The 16,103-nt window shown below is 42.1% G+C and overlaps 1 long non-coding RNA gene across 1 annotated transcript in view; it reads left to right on the top strand.

The window, feature by feature from the left end:
• The window catches only part of LOC148149187 (uncharacterized), a 304,419-nt gene that overhangs the window by 274,817 nt on the left and 13,499 nt on the right, over window positions 1-16,103 (top strand). Inside the window, exon 5 of the long non-coding RNA XR_015758203.1 lies at window positions 6,803-6,955. This is a non-coding gene — a long non-coding RNA (uncharacterized LOC148149187). The remainder of the gene's footprint in view (window positions 1-6,802; window positions 6,956-16,103) is intronic.

Genomic DNA, 16,103 nt, shown 5'->3' on the forward strand with positions numbered 1-16,103 from the left:
AAACAGAAGACGTGGTGAAATGGTTGACAGAATGAAATATTCACAAAATCTATGAGAGCCAAATCTACTCTACAAACTTCCAAACACAGTCTTGAAGGTTTCAGACAGCCCAGTTGGTGTTCCATGACTTAATATAACAAATATTTATGAACAATGAAGCTACTTCAAGGTAGCAAGGTACAAGCTTCTGATCTGGACCCGAAACAGTAATTCTGTTCTTCTTTCCACAGAAGCTGCCTGACCTGCTGAGTTTTTTCCAACAAGTTCTGCTATGTTTAGAGTCATGGAGTCATTGAAATGTACAGCATGGAAACAGACCCTTCAGTCCAACTCGTCCATGCTGACCAGATTAACTCTAAATTAATCTAGTCCCATTTACCAGCGCTTGGCCCATATCCCTCTAAACCCTTCCTATTCAATTAACCATCCAGATGCCTTTTAAATGCTGTAATTATACCAGCCACTACCAATTCCTCTGGCAGGTCATTCTATACACACACCACCCACTACACGAAAAGTTGTCCCTTAGGTCCCTTTTAAATTCTTCCCCTCTCACCCTAAACCTGTGCCCTCTAGTTCCAGACGCCCGCACGCCTGGGAAAATACATTGTCTATTTACCCTACCCATGCCCTTCATGATTTTATATACCTCTATAAGGTGTTACACCTTCTGCAGTTGGAGGCAAAAGTCATTAAGGACATGTTGGTAGCTTTTGTTAGCACTTGAGTTACCCTAATGTAATGCTAACCTGCTTCAATGAAAATAAATTTGTTCTCTCAGTTTAAGTTCACAGACTGAGTTTGAACAGTCCACAATTTGTGACCACAAAATGCACCTGTGTACATACTCTGCCAGCACAATAGGAGCTAACTCATAAAAAGCCGCATAAAAATGGTGAATATTTAGGAATTTAATTTTGACCAAATTTGTTTAATGAATTATATGCCAAAACCCTTCTCATTGGGAATCGTTAGCAAACACATTGACAGTGGGATCGTTATCTTAGAAGTAAAGTAAATGATCTTAGCATTTCAGAGTAATTATGTAACTTGGGCATGATTGGGTGGTTGTAAATGTACAAGGCGATAGGTATAAGCTCTCAGTGTTACAATCTGCAGAAAGCAGAGATGTCATTAGTTCAGATCTATGCTAAAAGACAACATATGCAAATAAAATAACCCTGAAAATTTGCATGATATGCATCTGTTCTGTAGAACGTCAACAACACTTCTTCCAGTGTCCCTGCCAACATTCTTCCCTCCAAGAAAACCATCAAAAAATAACAAATGAATTATTTCATTGCTGTTTCTAAAGATGAACTATGGAATAACCTCAAAATATCTGATTCTTACTGACATCACTAACTGCCTATTTTATCAGGTTGGAGTGTAAATCTCTGGACCCTATGCATCCTGAGGGGTTCCTGTGGTTGTGACCTCTCCCTGAGTAAATGCAAATAGTGTTATTAATAAACTCCAAGGTATTTGGCATGACAAGAACCCGATTCCCTACATGCATACATATGTTGTAAGTATTCACAGGCATTAAGCCACAGCACATCACAGCACTCCTTTAGTTTCAGGGCTAACCCTCTTCCTCTGCCATTTTATCTGTCATTTTGGAATATTGTGTACTTTGGAATATTAATTTCCCAAGTGGTGTCGCCATGTAACCGTTGCTCTGTATTAGGAATTAGATCTAAATTGTTTATCTCAATTAATACCACCATTAACTGTTGCGGATGTTTCGCATTTAAACTCATATCTAGATGAAGAGCCTTTAGTATCGCGTTTTGTTGCTGTAACTGCCTACATGCACCTTATTTGCTGTTGCACTATTCCTGGTAAATTCTCTCCCCCTTCCTGCCCAACTTGCTTGTATTCACCCATATTGCTACACTGTTATGTTGTCTTGACAATTTCTCCTCGGATTTCTAAGTCTCCCTTCATCCAAACAATATACCTGTTAGTTTAAAGCTCTGGTCACCAGTCTGGATATGGACAATTAACCAGGACACTGATCCTGGCTTGCTTTACGTAGAGTCCACTCCAATGGATCAGATCAATTTTTTCTCTCTGAGTACTGTTGTCTGTGTATCAAAACCCTTTCTTCCCATTAGTATGATTCTCTAATCTCGGCTCATCTGCTGTTGAAACTGCACATTGGTTACCCTGTAGGCTTGACAAATCCAAAAATTCAGGCCCACTTCCTTTCTATGTTGCTTGTAAAATTAAACTTCTCCTAATTAAGCTCTGTCAATATTCTGTCTGGAATCAAATGGTGATCGCCTGACACTACATTTGCCAATGGTCACACAAAGTCTTCCTTTGTCAAGTCTTAACCATTTCTTCAAGTCTCTCCAAGGTCTCACATTCCTAATCTCTGCAACTCCCTCGAGCCATATAGCCTTCATCAATCTCTGTGCCTCTTCAATTTTGAGTCTGTCACTTTTTCCAATATTAATCACTCCAACCTTGACATTAAAATCTCTAAATTTCTTGTCCAAATTTCTCCAACTCTCTACCTCTCCTTCATTAAGGTGCTCCTTAAAATCTATCTGTTTGACAAAATGCCTGGTCATCTGCTTTAATATCCCATTCTGTAACTGGAAGACAACATTTAGTTAATAACACTCCCGTGAAGTTACTTCCTTGGGGGGGGGGAATGCTATGTAAATGCAAGAAAGTTTTTTTTAAAGTACTGCTCACTTTACCGTACATCTAAATTGCGGCTCTGTAGTTTCTAAGGCTACATTTGTGTGTTAAGTTGTTTTTGAGATGGTCAGCCATAATGGATGCCATAGCAATACTTACATGACGCTTTCCATTCTAACGAATCGCAAACTATCCCTGAAGTTTAGTGGGCCACCAACATCCCTCTTTAAAACAATTGTGAATTGTGTTACAAACTAGAAGAAATACAGTAGAAATATTGAAATTATATTTCCAGTACTGTCATCTTTTAAAAAAACCACTGAGCCTCGAACTGGACCAAGACGCTTTGAATAAAACATTCTCTGTGGTTGATGTATTGATTGGTGCTTATAATACAGCAACAACAAGAGTTAGGTAAGCCATAACAAGAAGACCTATGCAGAAAGCACAATGAGTTATTGTGACTCTTTTGTGGGTGTCAACACTATTGTAAACATTTACCTCCTGACACTTGCTTGCTGCAAATGTAAGACAATAGGCCAAACAGTGTCATCTAATCAACTCTTCCTTTGAAAATCATGATTGCGTAATTAAACAATTGTTACACTTGAGTGAGTTGGAACTCCAGTCATCACAGAAGTTTAATATTATCAGTAAGGCATTGGTAATGATGCAAAGGGGACAGGGTGGTGAGGGAATTCAGTTGCATCAGAAGTTGCTTTCTTTTTCTCCTTAGAGTTGAGAATGTAATAAAGATTTAATGGAGGTGTTTAAATCTGCAAGGGGTTTGATAGAGTAACTATGAAGATCAGAAGAAGAATTCCATCGAGGAAAAGGAAAATGGTTTCCACTGGTGTGACTATTGATAACGAGCAGTGAATTGTGAAGAACTTTTTTGTTAACACATTAAATTGTTGTGATGTGCACTGTACTGTCTGAAAGCAAAATCAATAGTATGTTTCAAAGAGCAATTACATGGATATGGAAAAGGAAAGAGGTTATGAAGTAAAGAGCAGGGAGAAGATACTAATTGGGTATCCTTTCAAGGAGGCACGATCATAGGCATGATAGACCAAATGGCTTCCTTCTGTACTGTTGGACTCTTTATAGGGGAAATTTAGTCCTGTAGCGATTCTTCAAGCGTTGCTGTGGAGACTTGCCTTGATTCCATGGGGTCTGATAATAAGATTATAAGAAACAGGAGCAGGAGCAGGCCATTCAGCCCCTCCAGCCTGCTCTGCCATTCAATAAGGTCATGGCTGATCAGACATTCCATATGCCCACTTTCCCCCACAACCCTTGATTCCCCCGACTGATCAAGAATCTATGCCAGCTTTAAATATACAGAAGAACTCTTCCCCACAGCTCTCTGTGGCAAGGAGTTCCAAAAGCACACAACCATCTAAGAGAAAAATTGCTTCGCACCTCAGTCTTAAATTGGTGCCCCTTTATTCTGAGACTATACCCTCTGGTCCTTGACTCTCCCATGAGTGGAAACTCCTCTCAGCATTAACACTGTCAAACACCTTAAGAATCTGATATGTTTTAATGAGATCACCTCCCATTCTTCTAAATTCCAGTGAGTAATGTCCCAACCTGTTTAGCCTTTGCTCATAAGACAATCCCTCCGTACCGGATCATCCTAATGAACCTTCTTTGAACTGCCTCTATTCTTCCCTTAAATAAAAGGACTAAAACTGCTCACAGTGCTCCAGACATGGTCTCTCCAGCACCTTGTACAGTTGCACACTTGTATTCCAACCTTCTTGAAATAAAGGCTAATATTCTAGTGGCTTTCCTGGTTACCTGTTGTCCCTGTTACTGTTGTGCTTCTGTTACCTGAAGTGCAACCTGTGAGGTGTTCTCTAATTAGATCAATGGGGAAAGCTGTGTGAGTCATATTGGTAGCATCTCACTGTGAAGCTTGGGGAATCAACATAGGAGTGTGCAGAGCCAACAGCTTCTGAACAAATTTCCCCTCCATTTCTCGTGAACCCCTCACGCGTTGAGAACTTTTAATCAGTGGGAGTTACAATTTGCTTGAGACCTTGAATGTTCTCAACACATCATTACAGTGTCATAGTATGCAGTAGCCAGTTGTCCACTCAATGTTGAGTGAAGACTCATGTATTTCATGGAATGCTGGTTATGTTACTAGCTTAGTAATTGAAAGGCTTGGATGAATAACCCAGAGACATGAGATCAAATCCTGCCATGGCAACTGAGGAAATTTCAATTCAATTTCAAGGCAAAACCTGGGATAAGAAGCTAGCTGCAGACCACAAGTCTGCTGGATTGTCAGAAACATCCATCGGGATCACTAATTCCCTTTAAGGAAGGTCTTTCATGGCTCCAGACCAGCAGCAGGAATCCCACTAACTGCGAATTCCCTTTCAAGCCACCAACTATCTTGACTTGGAACGACATTGCAGTTGCTGAGTTAAGATTCTGGAACTCCCTGTCTAAGAGTACTATTGATGCTCCTATGCCACTGGGACTACAAGATTAAATTGGTGGCTCATCACCACTGTCTCAAGAGAAATTAGAGATGGGGGTTAATTGCTGACTTTGCTGGTGACAGTCACATCCCATGAATAACCGAAACAAAGCATATGCAGTGCCAATCAAACACCACATGTGTTTATAAATGCATACCAGCATATATTAAATAATAACAAACAATGATACAAATCATCAAACGCAATAATTCTTTGGATATTATATCACTTTGCTTCCTTTGACCACAAATCTGATTAGGCTTTATTTTACATACTTAACTTACTGCTTCCTTTTTTAATTTCAAAAATATGCTTCATGCATCAAAATATCTTTTAATATATATACAGAGGAACCTCAATTATCCGACTGACACGTGCGAGGAGTACTTGCTCGGATAATCGAATGCTGGATAACACAGTTTAACCAAGCAGTCTTGTTCGGATATTATGTTGATTATGGATAATCAACATTCAGATAATTAAGGTACCTCTGTAGTCACCAATGCAGTTCAGTTCTGTACAGTAGCTTATCAAGGAAACAAACATACAAACTCTGTCCAAACAAATCAAAGGCATCTCTTCCTTGAGCAAAACTATATTTACATGCATTTGAGGCTGTGTATGTTTTCTTTTTCCCTTTCCTGAGCCAGAGATAGATGAAGTCAAACACCCCTCCACCCACAACCCTGCCCATCAGGTTTGCTGTCACATCACAATATCATTTTACTGTTATGCTGAGGATGGGATTGCTAACACGTGGTAGTACAGAACTCGGATATTGCTGAAAAATTCAAGACTGACAAGGCTTTTTATCTTGCACTTCATCAGGACAAGCGTAAGAATGCCAAATTTCAAAACGTTAGAGACAAAAAAATACTGCAGATGCTGGAATCCAAAGTAGGCAGGCAGGAGGCTGGAGGAATACAGCAACCAAGGTAGCATCAGTAGGTGGAGACGTCGCCATTTTGGGATTGCAACAACTATAATTACAAGAGAAAAGAGTGTTGATTACTTGGCAAGTTGGGTCTGGTTGGATAAGGTGACACAATGAGGAACTATTGGCATAGTTCCTGGATAAGTGAAAAAGAGCACAGTGATTGAATACAATCCCTTGGTTGTGCAGAATGGATCAAGGATCTTTGGGTATGGACATGTGTTGCTTTTCACAAGAATTCATTGAGTTATAACAGCCTAATATCTCAACATTAGTAGCTCTGGCTAAAAGCACTTAGTTGGATGCAGAAAGGCCATCACTGCTACTTATCTTTTGTTTCAACGGAGTTTAGACGAACAACTATAATTAATCCCCTGGACAGATATCATCAGCTGTATACAAAGATAGGGTTGAGAGGTCCACAAAATTCTTTTCCACAAGAAGTTGGTAAATTATCAAACTACCTTGGACATATATTTTGAAGAAACATTTAAATCATTTAGGACTGATTGAACCATTGTGGTTTTTCCAGCAATTGTCCCAGCAATATGTCACAATATTTTTCTGTCTCTGTGTAATTAACTGTGAATATAATCCTTTAGCCATTGACATATCATCTTGACAGTGTGGTATTTGCTACTTTTCAGACAACTAGCCTGGCATTCTGGGGAAGGGTCACTGGACCTGAAACATTAACTCTGATTTCTCTCCACAGATGCTGCCAGACCTGTTGAGCTTTTCCAGCAGTTACTGTTTGTGCAGCCTGGTGTACGTAACACACAGTATTTGAAGAAGACTGGAAGGAGACTTATCAACTTCATTCATGGCATACACAAAGGAACTTCAATTCAAAGGAATCTCATTTCTCGTATGAAAATTTAACATTTGTTAGGAACAAAATGTTATTGGTCAGAGTGGCACAGATCAGAACAGTAACAAAAGATAACGCTGGGACCATTAAGGTCTGCCATGCTAGTATGGTATTGAGCAGTGCAACAACTTTCATTTATATAGCACCGTTAACATAATGAAAGAACCCACAGTTCTTTATAGGGTTTTAACAAATGCTATCTGACGTCGACCAAAGAAATATGAGCTAGGAGCAGGAATAGACCTTTCAGCTCCTCCAGACTGCTCCACCATTCAATAAGGTCGCGGTGCTGTGTGGTCACACCCCTGCCTTGCAACTCCTCCACCACCGCCCAACAATTCATTCCATTCCTAGTCAGACATTGAGCCATTTCAAGCCACATAAGGTGGCGTGAGAACAGATGACGCAATGCTTAGTCAAAGAGATAAGCTTTGAGGAGCATTGTCAAGGAGAAACGAAAGGCAGACAGAGACAGGAAGGTAATTCCAGAGCACAGAGTCTCTGAGCTGAAGGTACTGCAATAGGGTTAACTACATTGTAACTATTAATGATGAAGCAATTGAAAATGCACAAAGGTCAGAATGAAGTAGATGCCTAGGAGCATTGTAGGGTTAGACAAGAGAAAATGCCTCTATGATCTAAAGCTATGGGAATGGCTGGTCAAACCAGTTCCATACAAAAGGTGTTCAACATAGATCCTTCAGATTAGATTAGATTCCCTACAGTGTGCAAACAGGCCCTTTGGCCCAACAACTCCACATCGACCCTCCGAAGAGTAACCCACCCAGACCCATTTCACTCTGACTAATGCACCTAACACTATGGGCAATTTAACATGGCCAATTCACCTGACCTGCACATCTTTGGACTGTGGGAGGAAACCAGAGCAAACCCACGCAGACACAGGGAGAATGTGCAAACTCCACACAGACAGTCTCCCGAGGCTGGAATCGAACCTGGAACTCTGGTGCGGTGAGGCTGCAATGCTAACCATTGAACCACCGTGCCACCCAGATGTAAGCGAAATAAGACTATGTGGTTGCAGATGCCGAGGTTAGTTAGATGGATGATACATTGATGAGTGTATACCAAAAGAATGCTTTAGATGAAAGAGATTTAATGGTTTGAGTAGGGAGGAGGGCATCAAAGATGGTCTGATTTATCTATGGATGAATGATTTATTGTCACATATATCTTGAAGATATAATGAAAAGTGTTTTGTCACCACAATCCAGCACCATTTTGAGTTACAATAAGAATAAGAAGAAATTACTTAAATAAGAGTTTATCTTCAGACCGAAGCAAAGCTTTAGGTCTTCTGCGAGGTTTTCTGGTCCTCAAGGAGTCCTGCTCAGTGAGCAGTGGTGGTGACACCAATGCCTCCCAGGAGACCCCAGCTCTCCAGCCGCTGCAGCCTCGCCGATATCACAAAAAGCCCAGGCTCCAGGCCTACTGTTGCCAAGAGTCCAGGCTCTGGGCCTATCGCTACCTGGAGGGCCCTGACCAACATTCCTCAATATCAATATCTCCCAGTGCTACAATTCATGATAAATTAGACCAAAGGCCAGCCTACTGGGAATTTAAATACAGTATTAAGAGACTTGAGGGAGATTTTTTTTCAAGAGTAGTAACATAAATGAATGGTGAAAGTGAGGACTGCAGATGCTGGAGTTTAGAGTCAAGAGTGTGGCGCTAGAAAAGCACAGCAGGTCAGGCAGCATCCAAGGGGCAGGAGAATCGATGTTTTGGGCAAAAGCCCTGGATCAGGAATCATTCCTGAAGTGGTTTTCCAACACCACACTCTCGACATAAATGAATGGGTTAGGCATGGGGAAGGAGAATATGGTGAAAGAGTAATATAAGGAAAAGATTAGAGATAATCAGGGCTAATTATAATGAGATTAACAAATCATGTGATTTTGTTTCTAACAGGATGTAGCAAAGCTTACATTATTTCCCATAAAGTAAGAAAGTGGGTGTTCACATTGTGGTATTGAAGAATCCAAACAGACATTTATTGCAACTAAATATTACATACAAACATTCCATTCCTCAGTGTGGGTATGCTGCCGGTGTGTTTGGAGAGGGGTATAATGGATGGGATTGATATGAGTTCTCTTCCCCACCTTTTGCAATATTCATCACCAAGGCACACACACATATGTAGAACATCCACTTGGAATAATGGCTGGAAGGCAGTCAGCTAATAGCCAACAGGAACCAGAGCATACAGTAGTGAAGGGGAGACAGATTCGAAATTGCAACAAACCACAAGTGAGTAGATGCTCATACTTTCTGAAGGTAGTTCAGGGTAACCCAATATGCTGTAACCAGATGAATTTAATATTTGCCAGTAACCATTCTCATCGTCCCTTAGAGACAGACAAGTCCCTGAGAACTTACAGCCCAGCACCCTGACTATACCGTTATTAAGAAAATAAATTTCATTTTACATCGCACCAACAATTCAAGACAAACACATCCACAGTGGGAGGTAGCTTTTCATCCTCCTTTACTTGGAGTTTTGCTATTATTCTTGGGTTCTCAAAGGAAAAATCACTGGTGAAATCTAATTTTCTGAAGTGAGAGAATTGTTTCTGGCACTGGATCTTTCTACTTCGTTGAATTCTTTCAACAGTTATTGGCAAAATTTGCTCTCAAGTGCAGCTGCGCATGTTCATTTACTTTGATAAAACTGTTTGAACTGCTGTGCAATGTTATCAAAATCAAATAAAGCCAGCTGGATGTACCCTTGATAAACACATACCTGGGAGGCCAAAGGTCCTTCGCTTTGAAAGCTGGTGTGTGAGTGCAGAACAGGAAACACAGCCCTGTGCTTAGGCCAGCTCTGCAACAAAAACCAGCAGCAAGAGAAAGTTCAGTGTAGATTTAAAAGGCAACAGAAAGTTATTGCAAATGCTTTGTTAATATTGCTGGAGTTTTCACGGAGGTTATGCAGTTCAAATTGTCGAACGTTTTCTCTACTAAAATTTACTTTCCTCTCTTTTCCCGAATGTATTAAACCGTTGAAGACAGATCACAGAGGGAGGCTTTATTTTTCCTCTCCTTGTGTTCTTTGGTGACACTGAAAGCGCCCGTGGTTTACATTCAAGTCTGTTTCTTTAACTTTGCAGTGCCTCATCAAAACCTGGCACTTCTCAGGGCATGGACTGAATGAGAGTGGAATCAATGGGTAGGGAAAGTAATCACTTTAACCAATGAGACAAGGGGAAGGGATACCAGGGAGCTGGCTACTGGGCTGCACCTTTTGCAATGCAGCCCTTTTCTTACCCCCACCCCGCCAACCCCCCACCCCCCCCTGTGCTTTATCTGCAATGCACAATAAGAACGACATTGATATAGCACCTATAAAGGATGACAGGACACTTCTCTTGAACGTAGTCAGACTAAAAGGATGACACCGAGTCAAAGGAGGAGCCACCAGGACAGATGGCTGGGGGAACTAAAACAGCAAATGCTGGAGAAACTCAGCAGAACTCAGCATCTGCAATGAGAAAAGGCATTACCATTTCCAGTCCAACAACCTTTCGTCAGAGCAGAAAATAACTGGGAAAGTGAGTGTATTTATGCTGATGTTGGGGTGAATAGAATACATGGAGAAGCTGCCCAGAGAGAGAAAGAGACACAGAGAGAGAGAGAGAGAGACAGAGACAGAGAGAGGGAGATGGGTAAGCAAAGGGATGGGTAAGCAAAGAGGGACAATAAGCCAGAGAGATAAATGCTGTCTGGGAGGGAGTTAATGAGAAGTGTAAATGGTTGAAAATAGGTTGGCTGTTGGGAGCCAACAAACAAAGCAGGACCTTGAGGGAGACAAACAAACATAGAGTCATAGGAAACAGACCCTTCATCCAACCAGTCCATGTCAACCATAATCCCAAACTAAAGTAGCCCCACCTGCCTGCTCCTGACCCATATCCCTCCAAACCTCTCCTATTCACGAACAAACATGGATGAACGTGTTCACATTCTGAAATTGTTAAAGTCAGTATTGAGTCCTGAAGGCAGTAAAGTACCTCAGCGGGAGATGAGGTGTTGTTCCTCCTGCTTGCACTGAAATACACTGGAGCACGGCAGTAGGCTGAGACAGCCATTCCAACACAGCACCCTGTTCCCACGCCAACATTCCTGTCTCAGGCCTGTTGCAGTGCTCTGGCAAAGCTCAATGCCAACTGGACAAGCAATATAACCATTTCCAGCATGCATAGGAGGCCACTCAGCCAGTTGTGTCCATGCCAGCTCTCTGTGAGGGCAACTCAGCTCTTCCCACTTTTCCACCCCTTCCTTGTAGCCCTGCTTTTTATCTCTCTCTCTCTCTCTCTCTTCAAGTGCTTATTCAGTCCCACAAATGAATCTGCCTTCAGAACCCTCTCAGGAGAGGGGACATTGGCTGTGTAAAGGAATTTCAAACTGACTTTCATAGAATCCCTAACCGTCCCATCGTTGGACTGTAGGAAGCAAGCCACACAGACGCAGGGAAATGGTACAAGCTCCACAGAGACAGTTACCCAAGGCTGGAATCGAACCTAGGTCCCTAGCACTGTGAGGCGGCAGTGCTAACCACTGAGCCACTGTGCTGCCCTTGCAGCTGTGCTGAGTTAAAATGGTGTGGATGAGAGGAAATGCAGCATTCTGCTAATTGAAGGCATTCCTCTGGCACATCAAAACGACAAGGACAACACTGGGCACACATCAGTAAATGTTTGATCTTGATCAGTGAGGTGACATGAGACCCTCTGTGTAGTACAGGACAGGTCCATGAAGAGATCCCAGAAGGGGTTTATACAGGTGCTGTGTTATGCACCTGTACCAATGACCAGTGGTCATTGGCTTTCTCACCCCTGGGAATATGTAAGAGGCATAAATCCAATGGGATGACGTGCTGTTTCGTTTACTGTTATTGCTGCTTTGTGTGCATTGGATTCAACTTGCTGAAGCAATATTTACAGACACACAGGTTGTGACATGCAATCAATGGTCATGCAGCTTTGGAAACCAGGGTATTTTTCCGATGAGAACAATCCCATTAAAGAAGGAAATTTGCTGCCGTGGTGCCTCAGGTTGCCTATCCCATAAGTTTGCCACTTAATATTGCAAATCTTCAATAAAACTGACTTCTTCTGTAACTCTTTTCTGCACTACAAAGCAGTTAAGCTTCCTCTTCCTCTGTCGCTAGGTCTTTTGCCACAGGATTGCTAGCAACAGTAATGTACAGCACATGTTGAAGATTTGACAGACATATTTGTGGTTGGATCTGTGCAATGTTTGGAAACTTTGACTCAGCAGCTTAGAGGCTGGTTGGACAGTTTCTCATGTGGCTTAGTTTATAAACACGCACACCCCATAAGCTAAAAAGAAAAGGAAGATGATTTGCATTTATATAGTGCTGCTTTTCATAACTTTAGTTCGTCCCAAAACTCTCCAAAGCTTTGGGGTGGCACCTATGTTCGATTTCAGCTTTGGACAACTGTGTGGAGTTTGTACATTCGCTCCATGCCTGTGTGGGTTTTCTCCAGGTGCTCTGGTTTTCACCACAGTCCAAAGATGAGCAGGTTAGGTGAATTGGCCATGCTGAATATCCCATAGCGTTCAGGGATGTGTAGTTTGGTGCATTAGTCAGAGGTAAATGTAAAGTAAGAGGGTAGGGGAATGGGTCTGAGTGGGATACTCTTCAGAGAGTTGGTGTGGATTTGTTGGGCCAAATGGCCTGTTTCCACACTATAGGGATTCTAAAAAAAAGCTAATAGTGTCCTTTGGAAGTCATAGTTGCTGTTATTTTGTACAGAGACATGGTTACCAATTTATACATAAGGAAGTTCCACAAATAACAATGTGATAATAGATAGATGATGTGTTTGTATGGCCATTGGTTAAGGGATAAGTTATTGCCAGGACAGTGGGCAGAACAGCTCTGTTTATCATTGAAAAGATATCTTGGGTTCTTCCATGTCCACCTGAGACCGTTGACTGGGACTAGGCTTCAAATTTATTTCAAATGCCTTCCCTCAGTATGCCTTATACAGGAAACAGGCCACTCAGCTCAACCAGTCCATGTCGGTCTTTATGCTCCACCCAAGTGTGATACATAGTCCTTATTCTGACTGGGGAGTTGTGTGATCAATCATTTACTGCTCATGCATGTAAACCAACTGAATCTGTGATTTCTTCACAAAAAAAAAAGCATAGTTCCACTCAGTTCAAAAGCGATTGGTCTTGAAATTGAGAGTTAACACCAGAACGTTTGGAATGGGGCACAGCATCATGGTGGCCAGCTGATCCTTTTTGGTGGAAGACTTCAATTTTGCCAAACTGCATACCACAGTGAGGTATATGCAGAGGATTGCACAAGAGGATTGCATATGAGGTACATGAGGATTGCAACCACTCCATAATGCTCCGCACCTCTGGGGTTCCTCCTATGATCCTTATAACCATCAATCTGTTGATATAACTGCAATTCTGCAGAAATAGATGAATTGGGAAGCCCTCATTTTAGCTGTAATCACCGACGAACAGTGAACTGCCAACATGAGCAGCTCTGGGGCTTGGAAGGAACATGTGTTTGCGGAAGTTCACTTTGTATAATCTCCACAATTGCACATAATGCAGTTAATTTTACATCAATATTTAAACTTGTATGAAACTCTTTCCAAGTTGGAATAAGCGAGCGTGGAACGACAGCAAGCTGATCCAAAATAGCAAACTATGGCAGTCCTCAGCCTATGTTGCCAGTGGACTCTTCCACAGTGGATATATGCTGGACAGGGGAAAAGGCTGTCAAACAGTGTGGCGCTGGAAAAGCACAGCCGGGCAGGCAGCATCCAAGGAGCAGGACAGTCGACATTTCGAGCATAAGCTCTTCATCATGAAAAGGCTGAACGGCTTGCCTCAGATATGTTCTTGGGCATCCCTTGCTGGGATGGGGTCACCAACTCAGAGGTCCTAGAGCTTGATAATTCTATAATCGTATGTTATTAGCCTTCCATGCTGGCTTGGCTATGCTTGTCAGATGGAAACATCCATATAACCTTCTGTACTGACCACTGTACCCCAACCTGTTAGGTATCCATATCTCTGCTGCCGGATGCTATGAGAGTCATCGGGGGCTGGCACTGACAAGGGGAAAGGAGCTACTGACAGCTGACTTTTCAGAAGCATATTGGAAGAGGTGAGGAAAATGAGGTAGTGAATTGTACCCTTTCTCAGTCACTGTTTTCCACAGCAACTACAGTGGCACAGGCTGCAATGCTAGAGTGATGTATCATTCAGTGTTTGCAAATAATCAACTGACAAGCTGCTAGTGAGTGTCACAACTAGAAATTTGCATGTGATCATTCAAAACCCAGCTACTTTCACAGTGTTAAGTTCGGACCATTACAATACAAAAGCCAGGCAGCCATGTAAAATCCTTGTAAGTCATTGTTAAGGCGAGAATTTTGTTCACAGTTCTGGGGACCACCCAAGTTGAGCGGATGTTAAAGTTTTATAGAGAATAGAGTCAGGATTTACTCAAATGATACCAGAGATGAGGGATTCCAACTGAATCAAGAGATTAGAGAGATTGACATATGTTACTTAAAGCTGGGAATCTTAAAAAAGATGTTCAAATTCTGGAGAGAGTAGATAAGATGTTTTGAGTTAGGAGACTGAGGGAGAGGAAATGGCAGCAGAGTTCCGAAGCAATTTGACAAAATTGGGAGATGAGGCAAAATGCTTTTAGACACAGTAATTTGAAATGAGCAGAAATGCACAGATTGCAAAAAGGAGCGGTAGATGCAAATTCAACAGTAAGCCTGCAGGTAATTTCGGTGGCACTGTGGCTCCGTGGTTGGCACCGCTGCTTCACAATGCCAGGGACCCACTCTCAGGTGAGTAGTTGTGCGGAGTTTGCACTTTCTCCCCGTGTCTGCGTGAGTTTCCTGCAGGTGCTCCGGTTTCCTACGAAGATGTCAGGTTAGGGTGGATTGGCTGTGCTAAATTGCTCATAATATTCAGGGATGTGCAGGCTATTGTGGGTTAGTCATGGGAAATGCAGGGTTACAGGGATAGGGTAGAGGTCTGGGTGGGGATGGCTGCTCTTTGGAGGATCGGTGTGGAGTCTATGGGCCGAATGGCCCGATTCCACACTAAAGGATTCCATGATGCTATGAATTTCAGAGAACCAGCACAGACTTGAATGACTGAATGATCCCATAATTTCCTTCATCATTCTTATTTGATCTTTGCTGAGACGGAACCAGACCTGATAGTCCTGCTCTGTCAATGCCAGGCTACAGCTCTCTAGTTAGTCTTGTTTGAGAGGGAGCAAGCTATCCTAGATCTGGTCCTGTGTAATGAGACAGGAATAATTAATGATCTCATATTTAGGGATCCTCTTCGAAGGAGTGATCACAGTATGGTTGAATTTAGAATACAGATGGAGAGTGTGAGGATAAAATTCAATACCAGGGTCCTGTCCTTATACAAGGGAGACTACAATAGAATGAGGGAGGACCTGGCGAAAATAGACTGGAAACCGAGACTTTGTGGTGGGACAGTTGACGAGCAGTAGAGGAACTAGAGGGCATAGGTTTAGGGTGAAAGGGGAAAGATATAAAAGAGACTTAAGGGGCAACTTTTTCACACAGAGGTAGTACGTGTATGGAATGAGCTGCCAGAGGAAGTGGTGGAGGCTGGTACAATTGCAACATTTAAGAGGCATTTGGATGGGTATATGAATAGGAAGTGTTTGGAGGGATATGGGCCGGGTGCTGGCAGGTGGGACTAGATTGGGTTGGGATATCTGGTCGGCATGGACTGATTGGACCGAAGGGTCTATTTCCATGCTGTACATCTGTATGACTCTATGACTTTCAAAGCAATTTTTCAAAGTGCTCAGCAAAAGTATATTCCAGTGAAAAGGAAGGACTTTGAGAAAAGGCATAATCTGCTTTGGATATCTAAGGAAATAAGGGAGACGATCAAATTGAACGAGATGGCACAAAAAGTGGCCAAGAACAGCAGGAAACTAGGAGATTGGGAAAACCTTAAAGGTCAACAGAAAGCCACAAAAAAAATGTTGTAATGAAAAGTTAGATAGATTATGAGAATAAACTAGCTCAGAATATAAAGACAGATAGCAAAAGTT

The sequence above is a fragment of the Chiloscyllium plagiosum genome, unplaced genomic scaffold, assembly GCF_037043375.1.
Source record: "Chiloscyllium plagiosum isolate Xiang-an unplaced genomic scaffold, Cpla_swu_hap1 HiC_scaffold_9, whole genome shotgun sequence".
In the NCBI taxonomy this organism is placed as follows: Eukaryota; Metazoa; Chordata; class Chondrichthyes; order Orectolobiformes; family Hemiscylliidae; genus Chiloscyllium; species Chiloscyllium plagiosum.